We start from the raw sequence: 23,124 nt of genomic DNA, 5'->3' as shown, positions 1-23,124 counted from the left end.
CTTTTTTTTTTTTTCTTTTCTTTTTTTCTTTCTGATAGGAAATGTTATCTGCAATGAATTTTGGTATTTTACTCAGAGAAACCACATGAGCTCTCAGTCTGGAAATGTGTGACTTGGATGCCTTGCCCATACAAATCAACTGCAAGTTTTTTATATGTTGTTCCAGAAACACTGGCCTTACTGGACATCATCTGTTCATTTGCAGCAAATCCAATGTATCTTCTAAACATTGGGCTAACTGCCCATGGGTTATGTGCTGCATTAGATGCATACTTTAATCTAGTATATCCCTAATAAAAATACACTAACCTGTAGAGAAGTGGGACAAGAAAAAGACTGTCACCCTGAATTTTAGGATTAATTCAATGATCTTTTTATCATTCCAGTTTACGTTTTCTTAGATTTTTGCTTTTTCTTACATTTTTGATTTTTACTTTTGTCAATCTTGCCACATTTAACATCCAATTTTTTAATACTCTGTCTTTTCCAGGCTGCTTCTGGTTCAGCTCACCTAAGTTGTCAGATATAGCATGATCTTTTTAACTTTAACTAGCATCTCTTTCCATTTACCATCATTCCTAATTGCTATATGAAGGTGAATTCCCATCTGTAAACAGAGATTTGTTATCCAGGCCAAGAGAAGCAATCACCTGTGCCTGCATTTCATAGTGTCAGGTAATATTTTATACACAGTTGTTTTCACAGACCTCACAGATCACTTGCAGTACAATATTTGGGGAGCTGGAAGCCTGACTTAATGATCACTGCTCATGCACATGGTTGCTGGAAAATCATTCATGAATATTGAATCCAATTATTATGAACAGGTGCAACGAAGTAACTACATTTCATGCTCACTGAGATATCACAAACACTTAAATTTGATAAAGTTAATACACAAATATATACTCTGGTACACAACAATAACTTCATGTACATTCATGAGAATGCAAATATAATGATCATGATTCTCAGTTTTGAGGTTGTGATCAAGATTCATTTGCAGTAATTTTAAACAATTATTTCACCTCATTGCTTAATTCTTTCTACAGCTGTGAATTCAATAAGGGGAGAAAGCAAATAGCTTGTGGTAATCCCTTTCATACTAAAAGCTGCAAATCATTTAGGTCACCAGGAGAAAGAAAGGAAGTGATTGTTGCTTTCTGAAAATCTTTCTGAACTGCATTGTTCTGGTATTTCCAGAAGCATTTAATTGGAACCAGATCCCAGGCTCCTTCTAGAATTTGAATGAGTCAGTCATGGGTACATACCTGAGCATGTACTCACAGTATATACTCGTGTACTGGTTATACAGTTTTGCCAGCAATTGTGTTTTCAGTCATATGGAAAAGCATAGCAGCTTGTGGGTAGTCAAAGCCCATCCTCAGAACTCTGGTCCCACCATTGTCAATACAGCCCCACCAGGAACTTTTTTGAATCCAATTTAAAAATATGGAGACTGCTCCAAAAGTAATGCCTCCTAATTTATTATGTTGGCCCATGACATCAGAGGTTGACGTGGTAGTATGGCAGTAGAGGTTGAACCTTCTCATCAATGTTCCATTATATTTTGTTGCATCTGTGTGACAGATGGCAGCAAAGGGGCAGTCTGACAAAATAGTATCCAACATGGAAGTGCATATGAAGGAAATGGATGTCACTGAATAATTCATCCATGCAGGAAAAAGTGGCATCCATTGACATTCGTCAATGCTTGCTGAATGTCTCTGGATAACAAGTGGATGTGAGTGCAGTGAGGTGGTGGGTGGTGCATTTCAGCAGTGCTGACAGTGACAGTCACCTCCACCGGTACAGATGTTTACAAGTGCAGTATGAAGGCTCTTGTTCATTGTGGGTATAGCTAATGTTGGTGACAATGTTGAAAAATAGTATTTTGTAGCTGAAAATTTGCTCTATCAAATAGATTTGTTGTATTCTTTGCATCTGTTGCAGTTTCTTGGACATAAATAGGAGTTCTTACTTTCAGAGCGACCTACATATTTTCCGTCACTGCAGAAACCAGAATGTAAGAACTGGCATGAGAAAACCATTTGTCTGATTTCCTATCCAAATTATATTTAATTTCCCAGGATTGTCCTTTATCTTGCATAATTCTTCTTGCAATCTATATACCAAAAGAAAAGATGCATATCCTTTTTTAGCCTTCTGCTGAAGGTAACTTCCTGTCTTTCAGAATGAATGACTTTCTTTTATACCTAAAAATCCTTTATCTGCATGTATTCTCATAGTTTGTATTCTTTCCTGAGCTAGGATACCACAGACCTAACCAGTGTTGTTCAGCTCCATTAATGCTTTTTGATTTGGAAGCACAAATGGTGAGTTGCCTCCACTGCTCTGCCGTGATTGCACATTGCATTCACAAGGGAAAAATGTTCTTATGAAAATTGGTCTCATTATTTTTATGCTTCATAGTTTCCAATAAAACAATTTTCACCAGAAATGGGACTGTTGTACATCACTGAGCAGAAAAGGAAATGTTCAGCAACCTGATAACCTTGTAGAAATTGTTGCTGACCTGAGCCCTGAGATGAAAGTCAAAAAGATGACAGCAATAATAACAACAATACTATTAATCTCTAATAACTGTAGAAAATACTTAGTCCTGTTTAGAGAAATTCTGTGTACTGAATCTTTGAGTTCCATCCTCAGTACTCACTTGGTTTCTGTATATAATGATTCCTTATATATTTATCAAAAGTCATCTTCATCAATTCAATCTTCTGTCGGTTGGGCAATATTCTCCCTCATTATTTCCAAGGTGATAGCAGGGCACTTTGCAATTGGCCTTCAATGAGATCCGCTAACAAAATCTCTTTCTCCTTTCATTTTTTTTCTTTAACAGCAAGGAATAAAAAAAAAATCATTTGAGTATTCCATAACCTAGACAAAGACTGAAAGTGGCCTGAATATGTCTGGAATAAGGGAGACCAATTTTTGATTAGTTTTGGTTATGTAAAACTAAAGATAATTAGGATTTCCTCCAAAACTTAAAAATTAAAGAAGAGAGAGATTATTAAAGCCTACCTAAATAGTCAGATTAAGGTCTGCTCCTCAAGTTTTTAGCTTTGGCACTTCTCTAAGCAATGTGGAAATGCAGACTGTAAGTAATTGGGATATGGAGCACAGAATGGTACTTGGAGGTTGAATTCATACTCCTACCCAAATCGACATACATATGTGCACTCTCATTTTGCATTTCACTTAGGCAAGGACAGGAATTCACTTTCAAGTGTCATTACTGCCAGCTTACCAGGAGAGTGACTTGGAGAACAACTATTTGCCTTTCTTATGTTTAGTGGGCATCTGCTGGGCAGATGTAGGATAACATATTTTACATTAAGCCTTGTGTAACTGCTTAGAAGATGCTGTGTCTTATTTACATTTTACCATCTCTCAAGGAGAATGTAATGCTATTATCTATATGTCATCTGCTTATTGTTCTTGAATAATGCATACAAGATTCGTGACTTCCTGCTGTGGTACTTCATACTCATGTTGCTGTAATATTACATCCATTTAAAGCTGTACTAATGTAGTGGCGAATAAGGCTATCCATACATTCAGCATGTCTTTTCTATCCATAAAGAGAAGCCAAGTCACAGATGGTTTTTACAGTGTTATAATTAATAATCATGGTATCATGTTAGTGTCATCTTAACATAATAAAAAAGTGGATCTATAAATTGTTTTCAGCTTTTTCACAGCATTTACAATGACTTTTTGTAGCTTTTCCCAGCAGTGGGATCTCTGACAGTAATATTTTTTGAGCTGCATTCACAAAGAATAATTTCAGGTTAATGATTTTTTTCTAGAATACTATTTGTGAAGTGGCATCATTAATTTTTTTCTATCATTTTTTAGTCTAGTTCTTTATAAAATAGTTCTTTATAGATTTTTAAAACAAAAATCTTACATTTTCTTTCTCAGATTTCTAAGCAAATATACTTTGCAAAATATAGCGTGTTACACCATTCCTATGCTGGCAACAACCTAACGTGAACGTCATTCCCAAGCCTCAGCACCATAATGTCTATGTAGGCAGCCCAAACCTGCACTGATACAGAAATACTACCTGTTCTTTTGAGATTACCTTTACTACCAATTCTGTACAGCGATGGAGGAATATACAGTATAGGCATTGGTGAACTGTATCATTGTATGAGTATGTATTTTCTTCAGTGATTTGTGGTGTTTCCTGTTTTTTCTCTTTGCTGAAAAGACATGAGAATGTTTCTAGTTGAGCTCATGTTCAGTCTTTTTTTTTTTTTTTAATCTGGATAAGATTATACCAAGAGTAAATGCGGCTCTAAAAAACTGCTCTTTCTATAACCTCTGAAAGCACATTCAAAGTTCCCTTTTAATCTGGGTTTCTCTCAGTCTTGTTCCTACTCACGGAGACAAACCCTGCTGAAGGACTTTGCATTACCATCTTGGATCTTGACAGTAACTGGCAGTGAAATGGCATATTGGGATATGTTAAGGGTGGAGATGTCGTAGCAGTTTATTTCAAAACCTCAAGTCAAATTTGATTCAAGTTCTTTTTTTGAGAATGGCAAAGAGTAAGCATATTCCCAGACTCACCTGGCTGTTGAGGAGCCCAGCCATTGCTGTATGTTACAGGCATAGTGGAGGGAACATACTCTTTAAGAATAATTATGTAATTTGATTATTTTTTTACCTAAACACATGTACTATTTCCTACTCAGAAAAGAATAAATGTATTTTTATACACAATAGCTGTAAATTCCCTGATGTCTTCTGCTATTCTAAATCACAGTTCTTCATTGCAATAAAGTGCACAAGGAGGAAGAAAATATTTACAGCCATATTGTTGTGTAGTTCAGTAAAAAGTCTCTTGCAGTGGCCCAAAGAGATGGTATCTGGAGAGTCTAAGGCTACAAGCTTAATGTGTGCCTGGTCTCTCCCAAGCTCCAGTCCTCTTTTTATTGGAAATTTAATGAATCACCCCCAAAGATTTCAGTTTAGTAAGTACTGATGTCTTTTTTCCTTCCGATGTATGTCTCTTTGATTGCTGTTGGAATCCATGGAAGCTTTCAGCATCAGCCTGTGGTGGTGGTACACTCAACAAGTTAAGTACATCTCCTTTTTTAATGATTAGTGTTATAATTTCATCTAGAGATGTTTAGCTTTTAAACTGTGGAAAACAGTGAACCACTGTTCCTAGAGATTTTCTTAATCAAGAGTTCTAGACCATTTAGTTGTACTGTTCCTTATCCCAGTCATCTTTGATTTTGTAGTAATATTAATTTTACTACAAAGAACACATCAGCTAAACCTCCAATAATACTATAGACACACATGAAATATAACGTGTTTGTTTTGTTTTTCCAAGATATTTTAAAATTCTTTTGTCTATTATTCAAATGCAGCAACATATATTCAAAAAATGCAATGTATTTTTGGATTTTAGCAATTTTGACAAGACATTTTAAAAACTGTTCTGTTCTGGAGGGCACCTTTGCAGATTCAGTTATGCAGTCAATGCCACTGATGAGTAATCTTAAGTGACTCAAAACTTGGCACCTGCCTTGATCCACCACTATTTTTCAGATATCACATTGATCACTTTTACAGTCTGTTATAAAGAAAGCTTAAACTGAGCTTTTCACAGACTCAGAAATGCTTATGGTGAATATCCCCAATCACTTTTGAAGAGCATCCCATCAAGTTCAGTTGATAAAGATGAGATTAACCTAATATGGATGTCATTTTTCTAAAACACCGATATTTTCATTTGTCAGTTAACACTGGTGAGAAACAGGTTTGACCTTTAGGACAGGAATACGTGAGAAGTTGTCAAACTGGATCAGAAGCTCACATAAAATAAATGCATTACAGCATTACCAGGACTGCAGAGTTCACTGATCCTTATGGTCTTCCAGAAAACCCATTCCTTCTAGAAACATCAGTGGCAAACACCATCAAATAACCACTTTGCTTAAAGATGAGGGGCTATTCTGAAAGTAACACCTCCTGTTTTATTATGTTGGCCCATGACATCAGGGGGCAGATGTTAGTGGTATGGCAGTAGAGGTTGAACCTTCCCACCAATATTCCATTACATGTTGTTGCTGTGTTACAGATGGCAGCAGAAGGGCAGTCTGATAGAATGGCATCTGATGTGGAAGTGCGTGTGAAGCAAAGGGGTGTCACTGTTAATTCATTCATATGGAAACAATGGCATCCACTGACATTTATCAGTGCTTGCTGAATGTTTCAGGAGACCAAACACTGGATGTGAGCACAGTGAGGTGGTGGATGGTGCATTTCAGCTATGGTGACAGTGGTTCACCTCTGCTGATGCAAATTTTTACAAGTGTGGCATGCAGGCTCTTGTTCACTGCAGGTAAAAATGCATAGCTAATGTTGGTGGCAGTGTTGAAAAATAGTGCTTTGTAGCTCAGAATTTGCTCTATCAAATAGTGTTATTGTTCTCTTTGTATCTGTTTTAGTTTGAAAATAAATAGGAGGCATTTATTTCTGGATGAACTATTTTAGCACACTTGTAAGGAAGGGGCTAAGGAATCAGTGACTGACATACACAAAGCATTCTCTCAGCTGCCAATATGGAGCAAGTCTGACTTTCTACAGTTATGGCACTTCAACTTTTGTTGTCTTCATATTTGGGACTGAGGGTTGTTGAGTGACATACATTATGAGTTTACAGGGTAAGTAAATGAACTGGAATTTTCATATTGTCTTGCTATCCTTTTTCTCACGTGTTATCAGTACTAAGTGAAAATGTTCTACTTCTTTTGTCTTGACTTTCATCTATGAAAATAAGATCCCAGTCTCAAGTTTTGATAAATTACAAATATGCATTCACAGCATCACAGAGTGACTGAGTTTAGAAGAGACCTCTGGAAGTCTTCTTGTCCAAAACCCCTGCTCAAGGAGGATCACCTAAAGCCAACTACACAGGACCAGGTCTACATGGCTTCAGAATAACTCGAAGAATGGAGACTATACAGCTTCACTGTGAAACCTACATCTGTGCTTAGTCTCCTGCACAAGAAAAATATGTCTGGCTAGAACTTGCCATGTTTTAGTTTCTATATTATATCTGATACATCATCTACTGTTTGTGAATTTAGATTTTGCGGTAAACAAGGAAGACAGATCATTCTAGACTATTCAAGATTAACAAGACAAATAATACTTACTAATGTATTATAGAAGAAATGCAGTTATACAATATTACTTTAAATAAGTGGTTCTTAGGTTATTATCTTAATAGATTTGCACACCAGAGCCTTATAAGAAAATCTTCTCCTAGGGTGTCTCATATTCCATTTCTGCAATGTGTTAAAGCTCACTTTAGCACTCAGAGTAATTGAAAACATAATATTATTGAAGGATTTAATCATCATTTTAATTCTTTGGTATTGGCATTTTAACTGTCTTAAAATAAATTTTGGAACTGGAAATAATGATAACGCCAACATTAAAGTAGCCATTGCATGTGGGGAATATTGGAGGTTAAGATGCAAATGCAGAACACGTTAGATTTACACTCAGGAGAGTACTGAGAGCAGGAGATGACATAGAGCTGTCTTCTTCTGGTAAAATTCTGCACAGTTCAAAGTCTGACTTCATGTTGTTAAATTATTTGTAAACAGATTTGGTAGCAAACACGCCCTGCAATATGATACAGTAATGTTCTGCTTGTCTGTTTCCAGCAGTGTGTGGTTACTAGTTGCTTTATCAAAGAAAACACTGCTCTGAGCTACCATTTCTTTTTTCCTTCAGGTATTAAACAATGAATGACTGAAAAGCAGTAAATTTAAAACCATCAAAAAGCTTCAAGATTCTTCTTGAATGAGATCCTTGTTATCCTGAATATGTAAACCCTACTGTAATTCAGAGATAATCAAACTTACTTTTTCCCACCTTCTTTAAAGCTATAGAAAACTTTGCTTGCTACAGAAATTGCAAGGTTAAATATACCTTCAGATTTCTGTGGATATAAGCCATTTCTCCCCGAATTTTGTTAGCCAGATTGAATTTCTCTCTCTTTTTTTTTATTTTTATTTTTTAAGAAAATACGTAACATTTGGTATTAACTTATTAGGTGGTACTTGGTAAGTAAATGTATTTTAAAACTTTTTTTACAGAATATTTCTTTCAAAATAGCCGTAAGATACTGAAATAGCTGTTTTATAACATCACCTATCCTGATTGAATGGAACAAAGTAATGTCCAACACTGTCTATCTGAGTAACTTCGTCCTTATTCCAAATTTGCTGAATTATCATTTACTGTTTCCTATTTCAGATGATCGAGCATTTTATTGATGAACCTTATAAAAAACATATTCAAAACCATACTGGAATTCAATGACAGATCTGAAAATTGAATGGCTTTTGTGCACGGACCACCATAGGTTATATCAGCAAGATCCTGACATAACCAAGTAGTCCTCTAAAGACAAATCTCTCACCAGGAGTAAAATATGAGCTCCAGTCCTGGAGGGGGTTAACCCTGAATTCAAGAATAGTTATTCATTCCTGTAATTGAATACAAAAGACATAGGATTGATTTTCACCTATACCCAAATTCATGGCTCCTGTGAGGGTCTAAGCTGCTGACAAATAATTTCAGCTTCAGCTATTGATTATGCTTCCATAGTGAACATTAGATATACTGTAAGATTGATATAATATATATTGCAGGAGAAATATAATATAAGTACTCCCCATTTCTTAGCCTATCTGTCACTACTCTTAAGCTGTGCCATGCACAGGAGATGTTGGATTTGACTTCCTAAGGAGAAAATGGCCATCAAGTAGAAAAATGAACTCACCCTTATTATACTGTGGTGATGTGGTTAAGATAATTACTGCATCTTTATTCCATTTGTTTTGAAACACATAGCCTTTGCCTTTTCAAACAGCCTAGACCATATCACCACTCATGTATTTGCAATGAAAATCTGACATCAGAGGACAGAATGACTGGAGAAGTTATCTTCTCATTTCATATTTACCTTGCTTCCTCTCCAGAATCACTGAAAACACAGTGACCTAGGTCCATGCTTTTATACTTTTTTTTACTATATATACACACAAATATAAAAAAATTAGTGTGAGTACGCCAAACTCTGTAGCTCGCTACTCATCTTCCCAGGTGTCTTCACACACCATAATTTCTGGTGCTTAGAATTGGTAGACTGCAAAAAGTAGCACTCTTGTGTTCCCTCTCCTTCATATTGTGAATACTCAGTTCTCCAAGAATTTTGCTGATGGTGTCTGACCAGCCAAGCCCATATCAAAATCAGCCGAAATCTAATCATAATTTTTTCCATTTAAAACTTGTGTGCTATTATTTGATGTGGTTTTTTGTTTGCTTTTTTTTTTTTTTAAATAACCTAAAGCATATTGTACTGTCTGCTATTAAAATACAATCCTTTCTGTTTACCTCCTCATGGCTCACTGAAAAAAAAGATACATGCTAAAAATTGCAGCTTTCAAAATGTTTTCTCTTTTATTTCTTCAGATTTCTCTTCAATGTAATCAATAATTCTAACTAGTTACCAGACTACTTAACTTTATTTTTCCTAACAAAAATGAATAGTTAGAGTACAATGTGTCCAAAGCCATTTTTTTCCATTCCTTCCTCATGACTTACCTCTTTTCTTTTGTATAACGAATTTTAGCATTTCAAATTTTAAGGTAAAGAAAAATCCTTCTCTTTGAAGAAGAATTTCTCATCAAGAGAGCCTTATTTTTTTAAAGGATAGCGAATCCAGCCTGATGGAACAAACACCATAAGATATTTTCCATACATGAATGTCTCTTTAACAGAATTAAAATTCTAGAGATTTAATTCTTTGTAGGCAACTCAACTGAAAGAATAAGAAACACTGTGATAAAACAATATGATTACTTCAGTCTCCATGTAGTATCAAGTACAATTCTATAGGATTTCTTCAGTAGCCCATGTTCATAGTGATCTTAATTTTCGCTTTGTCAGAAGAGCTTTATGATAGGTTAATTCTTCAGAAATACTTATCATCCTTTACAGCATATTTCATTTATTTCTTCATTATGAAATGCAATTTTTGGAATTATTATTCTTTTTATTATTGTTGTTATTACAGAACTTCCAATGTTAGACAAATTCACTGCTGCTACCTTCTTGTTTTTATCCCTTTTCTTCCAATTCCAGTGCCTAAACAATTGATTGTTCACTTGGAAAAACAATTTGTTTTCCCTAACGAAAAAAGATAAGACTGCATTGCCTATTTTGTGTGGAACGGGGGCTCCTCAACCTTCTGCATTTTATCCTATTACATCATAAGTCTTACTTCTAGAGAGAAATAAGAATGAGAGATTGCAGCCTGTAGAGCTGCTACTTATATTGCTGCTACAGCTACTATCTTATCATGCTCAAACATATTCCTGATCTGCTTCTTTTTCTCTTTTTTCTGATTAATGGTGGTTTTCCTGATATGTTAGGGTATGATCGTTGTACCTGCAGAAATACTGACTCTCATTTGAAGGTGGGATTTTTTTCAACTTACACGTTTATTTTGTGCCTAATAATACTAATTTCAGTTCCTAATTTTCCAGTAAGGCAATTAGGACACTAAAAGTTCCCAATCATGGAAAAAATAAGTAGTTGCTAGAAGATAAAGATTTGCAAATTTGAACAAATTTGTATGTATTTATGTATATATGAGTTGGTTTGCATGCATAACATTGAATTTTATATAAATGACATGAACTCATTTAAATATATAAAAGTTAAAATCCAGTACTTTTTTCTATTCATGTTCTGTGGAATTTAATAGCTTTTTAACAAAAGCATACATTTTCATGAATTGAAATGTAAGCAAGATTATGTATATTCTTCATTAACTTTTACAGTGTGGATATGTAAGTGAAACTACACATTCAAAAGCTAAGCAAAGTTTGTGTTGTTTACATAAAAGTTTTGGTAGATAACATTTACCCACACCAAAAAAAAAAAAAAAGAAAAAAAAAAGAAAGAAAAAGAAAAAAGAAAAGAAAAAGAAAAAAGAAAAAAAAATTATGTATTTTTGGTTTTGGATAAAAAATGCACAGCTCAAAGATTTTCTTCTCTATGACTCAAACTTTCCAAAGGTTTTGAGTCAAATTATATCTGAGTGTTCACTTAAAAAAAGGAAAAAAACAAAACAAACAAACATGCAAAAACAGAACACAGAGTTCTGCAGAAGATAGCTATGGTAGTTAAAAACCTTTCTGTGAATGGCCAAAAGTACCCAAATGTTGGACTAGATGGAACAGGATATCTGTTGTAAAGGAAAGCTGATGACAGATGTTCATACTGTTAAATGTTTTAGTCTCAGAACATCACTGGAGCTCAAACTGTTAACAGTGAAAGAGGTAAGATGTCCAAGACAAGATCTCAAAGAAAGAAGAAACTGATCAGAGTACTTAGCTCTGATAATTTCAACTCACCTGACTAGCAGAGTTTTGGAAAATATTGGCTGGTTGGCATGATGAACCTTGAAAAATCAGGTGGTTATATTTTTGAGCTGTGGCTTGTTGTCTTTGCTCTTTGAAGCCATTTCACATGTCATTTATAGAGCCTGAAAGGGAGAAGAGTTAAGGTAATATACGTAAATCAACATCGAGATTAGATGTCAATATATCCACTTGACCATTTCACACATTGGAAACTTATAAGGAAAACATTGCTCAGTTGTGACATTAAGCAGCAGGATTGAAGTAAATAAATGCGGGGTGGACAGCAAGTAGATAACACATCTTCAGAAAAAATTGAGATGAACATTTAATATTTTTGCTGAAGCAAATGTTAAGCCAAGTTGTGCTGTAATGTGGCTTTTAAAGTAGAAGATGAATTACCCTATAATACTCAGAACTTCTAGCATCCACTGAAGGGAATTCCCTTCCATTTTGGGCATGCATCTTCAAGAAAAACTGTAGATGAATGGCAAAAGCCCAAAGAAATATGGAAAAAAAAATAAAAAAAAATCTGAGAAATGCAGTCTATAAGGAAGCTTGTGAATTCACATTTGTTTCACTATAGTTAAAAATAGCAAAAATAGCAAAATACATGAAGGACTGTTGCAAAGAAGGCAGCAAATGTTGTTTTTTAATAATCTGTATACAGAAGAGAAAATGTAGAAATTGAAGTTACATGGTAGAGAAAAATTTCTAATTGCAAGGCTTGCAAAACATCAGATCCGGATAAAGAGGGTGCAGATTATTCTCACTGAAAGACTTTAAATATATATGGAAAAACAACTGCTATAGCAGACACAGTCCCAATTGATCCAGGCTTGGAAAATAAGCCTGGTCTCCTGTTAAGAGCCAGCCACTTGACTTAAACAATACTGTAGTTTATTAAATGTGAAGGAGTGCAAATGACAGAAAACAAAACGGAATGGTGACAGATCTCCAGATAGGTGCAAACAATGTAGTTTTAATTACACTTTTGCTGTTTTTTTCTTCCCCAGCCAAAAGTATTTCCTTTCTAAGTTTGGCTGGACGTAATTTTACCTCTAGTTTGGTTTCATTTTTAAGAATCTCTATTTTTTTACTATACACTCATGTTTGTCAATTTAATATTTATACCAATTTAATATTTAATAAATATGTACAACTTGAAAGTTTTTACTGCGACGCTCCACTAGCTTTAAATTATTAACCGAAGCTGAATGAGTAGCCACTTTCAAATATTCAGACAAAGAAACGTGTTTTAATCTCAAATTTTAGTTGTGTTGCTATCTAACATTTGATAGTTTTCATTTTAGTACAGTATAATTCTATTAAATGGACATTTGGTTCAACAGTTGATCCCACATTTACACCAAATAAATATGGTGCGAAGTTTACTTATAAATGAATATAGTATAAAGCTAACTGTTATTTCTTCGAGAAGAGTCCTCTACAATATAAAATTTCCTCCAAGTCAAAGAAAGTTTATTTCACTTCTGGTAATTTTATTGTGTGTATACTAGGTGGAAATACAGACCTGTGAAAAGGCTCATTTTAGCAGGGGTAACAACTCACAGAAGTTATTCTGAGGAATGGGGTGGAATGAATCATATTCATACGTGTGTGTGCTGGATGGCAAAAATCAATGCTTTCTCTTAGCAAAGACACTCTCGGGGATAGAGAAATCAGAGCTGCGAAAAACCTAACAAATTTTGCCTGACAGATTTTCCAGGCAAACTACACCGCTGGTGCACTGGGAGTGTGCTGAGGATGTCAGTCCCTGTGCCAGTCGGTGCAGCCCTGCTCATGGCGGCTCATTTTGGAGCTCTAGGGAGACCAATAGCTCCCCACACTGCCCCAACACACCCAAGATGCTGGCAAGCAGGCCTGGGGCTGTGAGAAGCCAGAGGCCTGCCCTGTGCAGCTTGGTGGAAGATAGAATCACAGAATCACAGAATGGCCAGGGTTGGAAGGGACCTCAAGGATCATGAATCTCCAACCCCCCTGTCACATGCAGGGCCACCAACCTCCCCGTTGAATACTAGACCAGGCTGCCCAGGGCCCAATCCAATCTGGCCTTGAACACCTCCAGGGATGGGGCACCCACAACCTCTCTGGGCAGCCTGTTCCAGAACCTCACCACTCTCTCTGTAAAGAATTTCTCCCTGACATCCAACCTAAATCTTCTCTCTCTCAACTTAAAACCATTTCCCCTTGTCCTGCTGTTATCTACCCTTTCAAAGAGTTGATTCCCCTCCTCTTTGTAGGCTCCCTTTAGGAATTGAAATGCTGCAATGAGGTCATCCTGCAGCCTTCTCTTCTCCAGGCTGAACAAGCCCAGCTCCCTCAGCCTGTCCTCGCAGGGGAGGTGCTCCAGTCCCCTGATCATCTTTGTGGCCCTCCTTTGGACCCTCTCCAACAGTTCCCTGTCTTTTTTGTACTGGCGGCTCCACACTTGGACGCAGTATTCCAGATGGGACCTCACAAGAGCAGAGTAGAGGGGGACAATCATCTCCCTGTCCCTGCTGGCCACTCCTCTTTTGATGGAGCCCAGGATACCATTTGCCTTCCGAGCAAATGCAGATACAGTGCATGCAAGAGATGAGCCTAAAAATGCACAGAAAAATAGCAAAAGGCAGATGTGAAAGGGAACAAGAAAGCATTTTGGGGTGAAGGAAAAAAAATTGCTTAAGTCTCTATCCTATTAGCATCAGTAGCACGACCTCTTCTAGCCTCAGCAAGTGACAGATATCATCTCAGGAGCCTGCTTTGATCCTGTTCCCTGTGATGCCAGTGCTGCTGGAGGTGTGTGCTGGGCTCACCACTCTGCAGATGGCTAACAGTGGTCAGGTTCCGGGATCACAATTACTGCCAGTGTTTAATGGTTCTCTCTTACAGCATCCCAAGCTCCCTGAATCTTTAATAAAACTCTGACAAGCAATAATCATATTGGGAATGGTGTATTCCTGAAGGCCTATGCCACAAAATGTAGCCATTGTATCTGCCTTAAATAGCCCCTGGGGAACAACTGGAAATTTGTTCTTCTATGCAGAAAATGGCCACTTCTGAGAGAGTGGAAAGCATCCTTTTCTTTCCCACCATCACTGGCAATTATACCTCTGCCTCTTTATTTGTCAGAGCTAATAACAGCGTTGTTGTGACTCAGAAAAGTGCGGATAAGACGATGAAAGATGCACCACCAGCATGGTGCAGATGACAACTGAACTGCCTCTGTTCCTTGTTAGTGAAAATTATTTGATGTGAATATTGTTGCCTAATAGGGCCCCATCTGACTGCAAGTGACTGTAGCACAGGCAGCAGAATAATGGAAAATTGCAGCAAGATGGTTGCTAGGATAATGCTAGCAGTAAGAAAGGAAGTAAGTGAAATTGAAAATTACATATTTAACAACCATATAAATGGCAATAATTATTTGGGGCCAGAATTATCTTAATTTGCTTCTTCCTATTGTGGGTCATTAATTACAGGAATAAATCTGCTGATCTGAGTGGGATAATTATCTTGACATTGGCATTGCCTTGCCAGTGGAGCAAGGGGTTTTCAAACCATGGATGAGAGAATTCCTTCCATCAGTAGCATGTTGAGGTGCCATGGTAAGGCATTGACAGATGGTACACAGCAGAACAAGGTGGAAGGTGACAGGGAACCACCCAAGTCTTTTCCAGAGATTCTCTTATCTTTTCAATACTACAGACCAAGAAGCAATGCTGCTTTATGTTAAAAAAAATAATAATAAAACAAAAAACAGCAATGTCAGGACAAGAAGTTGCTACAGACATATAACCCTCATTTCTAAAAGCAAATCTGCCTTGCTTTCATTTTTCAAAAGAAAAGGGCAAGTCTGTTTACTTCATTCTCATCTCAAGTGCTGACCCTTGTTCTGCTAAACAGGATAGAGCCTGCACTGATTCTACCTGGAAAATAACATAGTGAAAATTAGGTGGTTTATACACACCAAAATATAAAGCAATAATGAAGTTGGAAGAGCAAGACTGAGCCTCAAGCTAGATCAGACTATACCATGAAATCATCAGGTTTTGTAAGTTCAAGAGGGTTAGACTTCTTCATTATCTGGATGGAAGACTTCACAAAAAGCCTCGGGAGCTGAAGGAGCAATGGAGATACTTCAGCTTGAAATCAATACACTGGCATGCTGCTCAGTTCCTTGGTTCACTTTGTCACTTGGAGGTGAGTACCAGCAGGGTTTGAATGCTTACTGCCATTACAAACCCTACAGCAAGAGCATCCGTGCATCCTGTTAATGCTCAGCTGACCTCTTAAAGATTACTGGAACTAAATACCTTGCTGAAGAAAGTGCCAAGCTATTGAGCCTTTGTCTGCCCACCCCTGGTCACATCAAGCTCTGTTCCTTACAGTACAAGGGGACCCCTCTGCTAGCTCAGCTGCTGGGAAGAGTGAGGTCATGAAGGCTACTGTGTGATACTTTCCTAGTATTGTCCCAGGCTGTGAGTTGGAGGTGGACATCCTAAGCTTAAGGTGGACTTAGAGTTGCACGTTTTTCTTCTGTTTGCTTCCTTGTTTATGTTTGTTTGCTTTTCAATAAATATGCATTCTTTCCTTTCTTTAGTTTTTCTGTCTTGCCTATTTTTAAATATACAGTTTTGACATCCACAAACCCATGTGGCAAAGAATTTACCACTAGATTATACGTGAGAAAAGGTATTATGTGTTTTGGCTTACTTTGAAAGATCCATCTGATCATTTAATTTGCCACCTCCCAGGTTTGTGTAATGAAAGGTGACGAAAAAGCAATCCTTGCTGAATTGCCACGCCACTTACAGAACTGCAGAAGTCCATTATAGCCCCTCTGCCTATACCATTTCTATACATACCCCATGTTCCTCCTTTCGCTGAGTTAAAAGGTCCTAGGCCATTTACTCTTTGCTTATATGCACATTTACCACACTTGTGGCTATTCCTGTCACACTTATCAATACCTTATTTCAACAAAATGGTAAAGCTGGAAGACAGGAACTGCACACAGCACTCATTATGTGAGAGCACCATTTATCAGCACTGGTGTTGCCTGCCATTTTACTGCTCTTCTGGCTTCCTCCTAGCAGATGAGAAGAGTTTGACTCATTCAAATGAACACAATCATGTTTCTAGCATAGTTATTGATGCTAAGTTTAAAAGCATGCATTTTAGATGAGATCTCTATTTAGATCTCATCTATTTAGATGAGATCTTTATTTCTTACTGGAGGAATCATTAGGATGAGTGAACTTACACCATTTACACCTTTTCTACATCAAGTCTAGATGCTGGATTGAAGTAAAGCTCCCATGAGTGTGCCGCACTCATTGCAGGCACTAATGCTGTTTATCTGCTCTTTGCAGGCTGTGCTGTACTCAAGGTGACTCTCACAGATACCTACATGCATAAATATTACACTAACCACTATACCTCAAGATATACATAATGCATTACTTAGTCGAAGCAGCAGCATGAGGCAATGCATTACACAAGGTACTGACACTGAAACAGACTCAGAGCTCTTACCAGCACTGAGAGTGCTTAATGGAGGCCTGCTCCTGACAGGCAGCATCACTCAGCCTCTCACAAAAGAGGGCTAAGGTACTTACCCCAGAAATTGGAATGACTTTCTCCACAGCATAGATCAGCTACAGCGCTGCTCGATGTTCTTGTAGCATGATTCAGTGTCTGAAGAAAAAGGAGCTGCTGCTGCTCACAATGAGGCCAATGAATATTTTGCCACTGGATTCAGTGAAGATAGAGATCTACTTCTTGTGCTCTTCTATAAAGAGTAAATCAAACTGATGTTGTTAGTGAAATAATACACATAGCCCATTTTCTGCAGCTCTTACCATGCACTATTAGATGCTCAGCTGTGGATCACACTCTGTGTGGGGTACTTGGGAGGGAGCTGCAGCTACAGTGGGTCCACAGTATAGTGGCTTGGTTTGATCTCTGAAACTCAGCCCAGAAACTCCAGTGCCCTCACTGTCCTACTCAAAGCTCCTCATGCTTCATAGGTACCACTGGTAGGGGATTTTAACTGCTCCTGTTCTTTCAGCTTTCCTAGTTCTTCCTTTTTACTTGTACTAGTATGGTGACCAGAGATTACTTATGTTGTGGTTTTGTGATTTCTGTTATCAATATTCCAAATCTTAACATCATGTAGTGCACCGGGAGATAAAGAGTTAATGCTACAGTTCCATGGATTGCCAATAGCTCTGGGTGCCCGTCTCAGAAGAGAAGAGATGAACTACAGCTCCCAGAAGACTTCATTATTCCTTTTCCGTTTTTCATTTAGAGAGAAAGATAAAACTGCTTGGGAGTCACAAGACTGCTCTCTTTTTCTGCTTCAATTCCAATTATATTGTATTATATTATCTCACATTCTGCTATCATATATAGTAAATTAGATTTCTCCTTTAGCTCATTCTGCTGTTTTTTTTTCCAACAAGGCCCATCTCCCTGTCTTCCCCCTTCCCTCTTACCTGGGTTGTGGGTCCCTCTGCCCCATTACTCACAGAACTGGACTGGACCAGGCTGGAACCATGACAGCTTAGTATCCACAAAAACAACTGCTTTACTCTGTTGCTAATTGCAGCTTGACACTGCTCAGGATCTCTTTCAGCAGAGCTCAGTCTCTGAAGAAAACCTTGTAGACAAATCATAGTAAATATAGGAGGTTTTGAGCTCCAAACTCATCATAATCCACAACCCAAATTCTGTGAGACGAACAAATGAAGCTGGATTAAGTGATGATCTTTGACCAGATTTCAAAACACAAACTTCCTGCACTTACATTTAGCAAAGGGACTCAGAAATGGAAGCAGTTTTTAGGACTTCAGCCCATCATGCCTGCACTTAATAAACTCTTATACACTGCTTGAAGATGAGAACAAATTTGTCACTTTCTTACTGCCCCTTTAATGAGGAATGAGCAATGAGAATAAGGAGGAGAAAAGTCAATAAGAATTATTCTATCCTTTTCAAATAAACTGCATAGATAATCATTTCTGTCTGCCTTCTCTGCAAGTACACAAGTTTAAAGACGTTAATCTAAGTTCATACTGTATGTGAAGCTTATGAAAGGAAATATATTGGACATGAATTTAGCTATAGATATTTTACTTGTTAGCTCACATTAGACTCTTAGTGAAATGCTAACTTTAGCACAATCATAGAATCGTATCATAAAATCATAGAATAACCTGGGTTGAAAACCTTCCTCCTAATATCTAACCTAAGCCTCCCCTGTCTTAGTTCAAAACCATTCTCCCTTGTCCTTTCACTATCCACCCTATTGAACAGCCGTTCTCCCTCCTGTTTATATTGTCCTTTCAAATATTGGAAGGCCACAATGAGGTCTCCCCAGAGCCTTCTCTTCTCCAAGCTAAACAAGCCCAGTTCCCTCAACCTTTCCTTGTAGGAGAGGTGCTCCAGCCCTCTGATCATCTTAGTGGCCTTCCTCTGAACCAATACTTCAGCTTCAATAGAAATCCGTGAAGATTTTTAACACAAAATTTACTTCTAGAAGTGATTCTTGGATTATCTGTACATGTTGCAGGGTCTCTCATTAAACTCACAATAGGAAGCCAGTACAGCTACCTGGCACTGCACTATAATAAGAAAACCACAGTAAAATAATCAGGGAGAAGATCATGCAGTCATAGTTATAAGTACATAAAACTCATCTCCTTTGAACACTTATTTGCCACTGGTACACTATTATTTTTATAATACTTTTTGAGCACTGCAATGAAAATATGAGAAGTGACTACTGGGAAAGAGACCAATTGAAATATTAATGACAGCTCAGTGGATGAAACTTGAATTGTCTGGTAGAATATGTGTTCCTGTCCCTGAGATGTCTGCATGGAGCTGCAGAGTGAATGCTAATTCTACGTCATATTTAGTGCGAGATACACTGAAATACTGGACGAATCTCAGGGACAAAAAATAAAATTCTGTGGACAATTCCAACAGGTTATCACAAGTATCAGAAATATTGCCTGATGCTCATTTTTTCCATATGAAAGTCTTGCATAAATCAAAGCAGTGTTTTTTTTATCTGTAGGTCACTGAATGCAGGGCACCAAACTGCATGTGAAAGAGAATCTGCCATATTAGCATTTCACCTCTTCATTTCCTTTATGTCTTTAAATCAGTAACACATTATCAACATCACCACGGGTTTGATTGACACAAGTTATTTTTTATATCCCTGTTGTGTTCTTCAGCTAGCAAGCCATAGAGCATCCTCTGTATAAGCATTTCATATTTTCTCCCAGAAAGTTGATCATTTACAAAAATAAATTTACTAAAAAGTCCACAATTCCTGTCTCTCTCCTAAATCTCTTGATCTCTCACTTTCTTTCACAATTCTTCTTAAACTTTCCCAGCTAATAGTCTTGATTCAGATGCCTTTTCCATAAAATATAAATAAGCTAATGACAGCTATTTTTTTTCTAGCTATCACTGTCATATATATTCATTGTTTTTTTTCTGAGTTCTGCCCTGTATTCAAAATGTGCACCTAAACCTCCAGGACTGTCTATGGACCATGGGGGCAGTGATCATCTTGCCTCACAAACCAGCAGCACCCTTAACTCCTGTGGTACCACCACCTATGTGGGATGGGCTCAGAATGCACTCAAGAGACCTCATGTCCTTTATGTCTTTAGATTGTTTCTGCTTTTCCCATAAGCAAAATTCATCCCCCTCAACAAACGTTACAACTTTTCACACAGGAAATGCTGTCTGTAAATGTTCTGGTGTATCATAGTACTTTTTACCTGCTAGAAACAAAGAGAAGTAAACAAGCAGTTTTCAGTTTTGAAGACCATCAGCTCATGAGGAAAGAATTACTGTTGTTGTTGTTGTTGTTGTTTTTTCTACTTAAAATGAAAACAAAGAAAACAATTGGAAGTAAGGGGGCTACCCCTTCTAATGGAAGCCATCTCTGGGGCCTACCTACACTATGAGAGCCTACACCTGCTGTCTTGCTAAAAGAGGAAATGGTGCAAGAGGCAGGTGTTTCTGCAGCAGGACCTTCTTGTCATTTTTATATGTCCAAGCTACAGAGGAATAATTCACCAGGGCTGGTGTGCAGGATTTGTCCCACTTAATGTCTTTTCTATTGTAAATGCCACAGATGCATCAATCTAGACTACTTTTCACTTTTAATTTCCCAAGAAAGCACTTTCAAAAAAAGAAGATGAGACAACTGTGAAAAAATTGCCACTTGTTTCTGTTAGTGAGAGGACACCCACCATTCACAGGTACATAAATGTCTGCTCTCATTCATGGCTATAATGAGGCTGTATTTCTCTCAATTTATAATACTGCAGTCAATGCTAGACTAAAGAAACATCTTTTCCACTCCCCTCTCTGAAACAGATACCAGCTGGCACACATGGAAAAGTACAGAGTGATTCCTCATTCTTTCCACTATTTAAATGGCATAGCTTTATTGAAAAACAAAAAAACACCACAACCTCAACTTCACCTCCCCAAAATCTATCAAATAGATAAACTTTTTCCCTTTTGAACGCGATAAAGTTGTAGACATTTTCTTCTAACAAAAAATTGTGGGCATTATTAGGTTGAATAATATTTCTGATTCTCCAGATTTTATGTCTGCAGACATATAAATTGGGAGGAATAAAAATGATTGGGAGGAAGGTAATCATCCTCTTTTTTTTTTATTTTTATTTTTATTTTTATTTTTATTTTTTTTATTTAGCCCATCTCGGTGTGCATATTGTGTTTAAGGATTTCTCATGTTTTCAATTAAGTTTTTGAACTTCCATTACAGAAAACAGCTGCTACTGCCTTCTTGGCAGAGCAGGCATTTGGGAAGGAAAGCATTTTAGAACTGCCTCTAATAAATAAAGGAATAAAGAACCTTTAAGTTTACGATAGAAAAAATTTTGTCACTCAGTTTCTTATCTAAAGTTTAAAATCAATGTTCCGTTTAAAAAAATGACATGAAAAAAGTGTCTTTTTCTAGTTTCTCAAAGTCTGTAGTTAGAAGCAATCACCATTTGTATTTCAAAAACTCACCAGTTCTCTACTGATGAGTAGAGGCTATTTTGTTAAATGTCATTCTTCATGAGCTGTCAAGCACTTCATACTACTTGAAAATAAGACATATTATTAAGGAGTCTTAAGAAGGTCTCCAGGACATAACTGTCAGTCTTTCTGGTTTTTTTTTTTTTTTTTTTTTTTTTTTTTTTTTTTTAATATCAGGAGATGTTTTATGTACAGCATTTTCAGAGTAGGTGTTTTTTTTCCTCAGCTATCCCAAAGTTACCTGAATTCCAGAGCAAAATGTTTAAAAGCCGTCTCAGAACAATACATTTCATGTGGTTTGAATCTGGGAAGGCTACTGAGAGTGTGAGATTTGTTGAAGAAAATGTATGTACTTGAAATTAGCTCAAATCACAATATTGTAACTGCAAACTCCCAAATTTAGGACAGTTTCTATCTGAACTTTCCATTTACCTTCCAGGTTATTAGAAATCACTAAAAGATCAACGTCTCAGGCACAAATCACAAGCATAAGGAAAGTTTGACTTGGTCAATACCCCTTCCCAGCTGAACCAACCTGCAAGACAAATTTCAAATACATTGGACAACATCTTTCCTCCATCCTTCTGATTTAGTAAGCATGCAAAAGTTCAGGTAGGAAAGCCACTAGATAAAAAATAACAAGGCCAGAAGAACCTGGAAAACAAACAAACAACAAAAAGAGTAGTTGAGTTATTCTGCAAAATGAATCATGGTAAATAAATTTTTCCTTCAAAGAAAACAGAATAAATGCTAAATGATAATGTAGCAGTATATTTTGCTCTGACAGACATGCATTGCCTTGCCCTGTTAATGTGCACAAATCACCAAAAGAACAGAAATTATAATCTCCAACAATTTATGAAAGGGAAATATCAACTGAACCAAAAAAAAAAAAAAAAGTATTATAGCAATGACAAACTGCACATATATTATTTAATTACTTGATGGTTAATGCCCAGCAGAATGTAGTTCTGAAACTGATAGATTGCTGGACTGTTATCTCCCTTAATTTCTCTTTAATAGATTAAAAACCACCCCTCTTCTATAAACATAGTTATAGGTACTGGGAAGGTACATGATTTATAACGTTTCTAACTAGATGGCACTGTGATGAATTACCACTTTAGAAGATTAGTAGATTATTGGGTTGTGGGCTCTCTCTCATGATTATTCACTTCTAAAGCTTTGATTCCAACAAGAGAACCCTCATAGATGTTGCTGCTTTTACAAAGAAGGTGAGATGTGATGATTCTGAAAGTCCTGGTTAGCTTTTTATTGACCTGGGCAAAAAGCAGCATGTCAGTCAGCCCTGCAGAAACCTCCTGGTATGAGATTTTGGCTCCCTTAAGGAGGTGCACCAGGGAAAGCCTCACATTTATGGCCAGGGAGTAGTTGATAAGAAAACTTCACTGCTGTGAATTTAAGCAACCCAAGCATGGCATCTGCAGTGTATGAACACCCACTTCGATAATAGCTCATATGTTCAAAAATACTGCCTGTAAGCATCTTTTTAACATGCAGCATTACTTCAAAATCATATTTCCTA

The 23,124-nt window shown here is 37.0% G+C and overlaps 1 protein-coding gene and 1 long non-coding RNA gene across 28 annotated transcripts in view; one reads left to right on the top strand and one right to left on the bottom strand.

The window, feature by feature from the left end:
* LOC116216567 (uncharacterized) overlaps positions 1-16,097 on the top strand; it is a 488,234-nt gene extending 472,137 nt beyond the window's left edge. For 13 of the 17 annotated variants that reach the window (XR_014883027.1, XR_014883040.1, XR_014883033.1 and 10 more), the window contains 2 exons: positions 39-6,710; positions 6,871-16,097. This is a non-coding gene — a long non-coding RNA (uncharacterized LOC116216567). The remainder of the gene's footprint in view (positions 1-38; positions 6,711-6,870) is intronic. The other 4 variants (XR_014883042.1, XR_014883039.1, XR_014883036.1 and 1 more) reach the window with 4 other exon arrangements.
* LOC104910714 (uncharacterized) overlaps positions 1-23,124 on the bottom strand; it is a 288,940-nt gene that overhangs the window by 41,827 nt on the left and 223,989 nt on the right. For 10 of the 11 annotated variants that reach the window (XM_085222846.1, XM_085222850.1, XM_085222848.1 and 7 more), the window contains 3 exons: positions 22,114-22,232; positions 17,117-18,159; positions 11,487-11,617 (listed from right to left, as the gene is read on the bottom strand). The gene's annotated coding sequence lies outside the window, so the exon portion shown is untranslated. The remainder of the gene's footprint in view (positions 1-11,486; positions 11,618-17,116; positions 18,160-22,113; positions 22,233-23,124) is intronic. The other variant, XM_085222849.1, reaches the window with a different exon arrangement.

This window comes from Meleagris gallopavo, chromosome 4, assembly GCF_905368555.1.
Source record: "Meleagris gallopavo chromosome 4, MGAL_WU_HG_1.1, whole genome shotgun sequence".
Classification (NCBI taxonomy): domain Eukaryota; kingdom Metazoa; phylum Chordata; class Aves; order Galliformes; family Phasianidae; genus Meleagris; species Meleagris gallopavo.
Note: the sequence above shows the minus strand (reverse complement) of the source record. Positions and strands in the feature narration are given on the sequence as shown.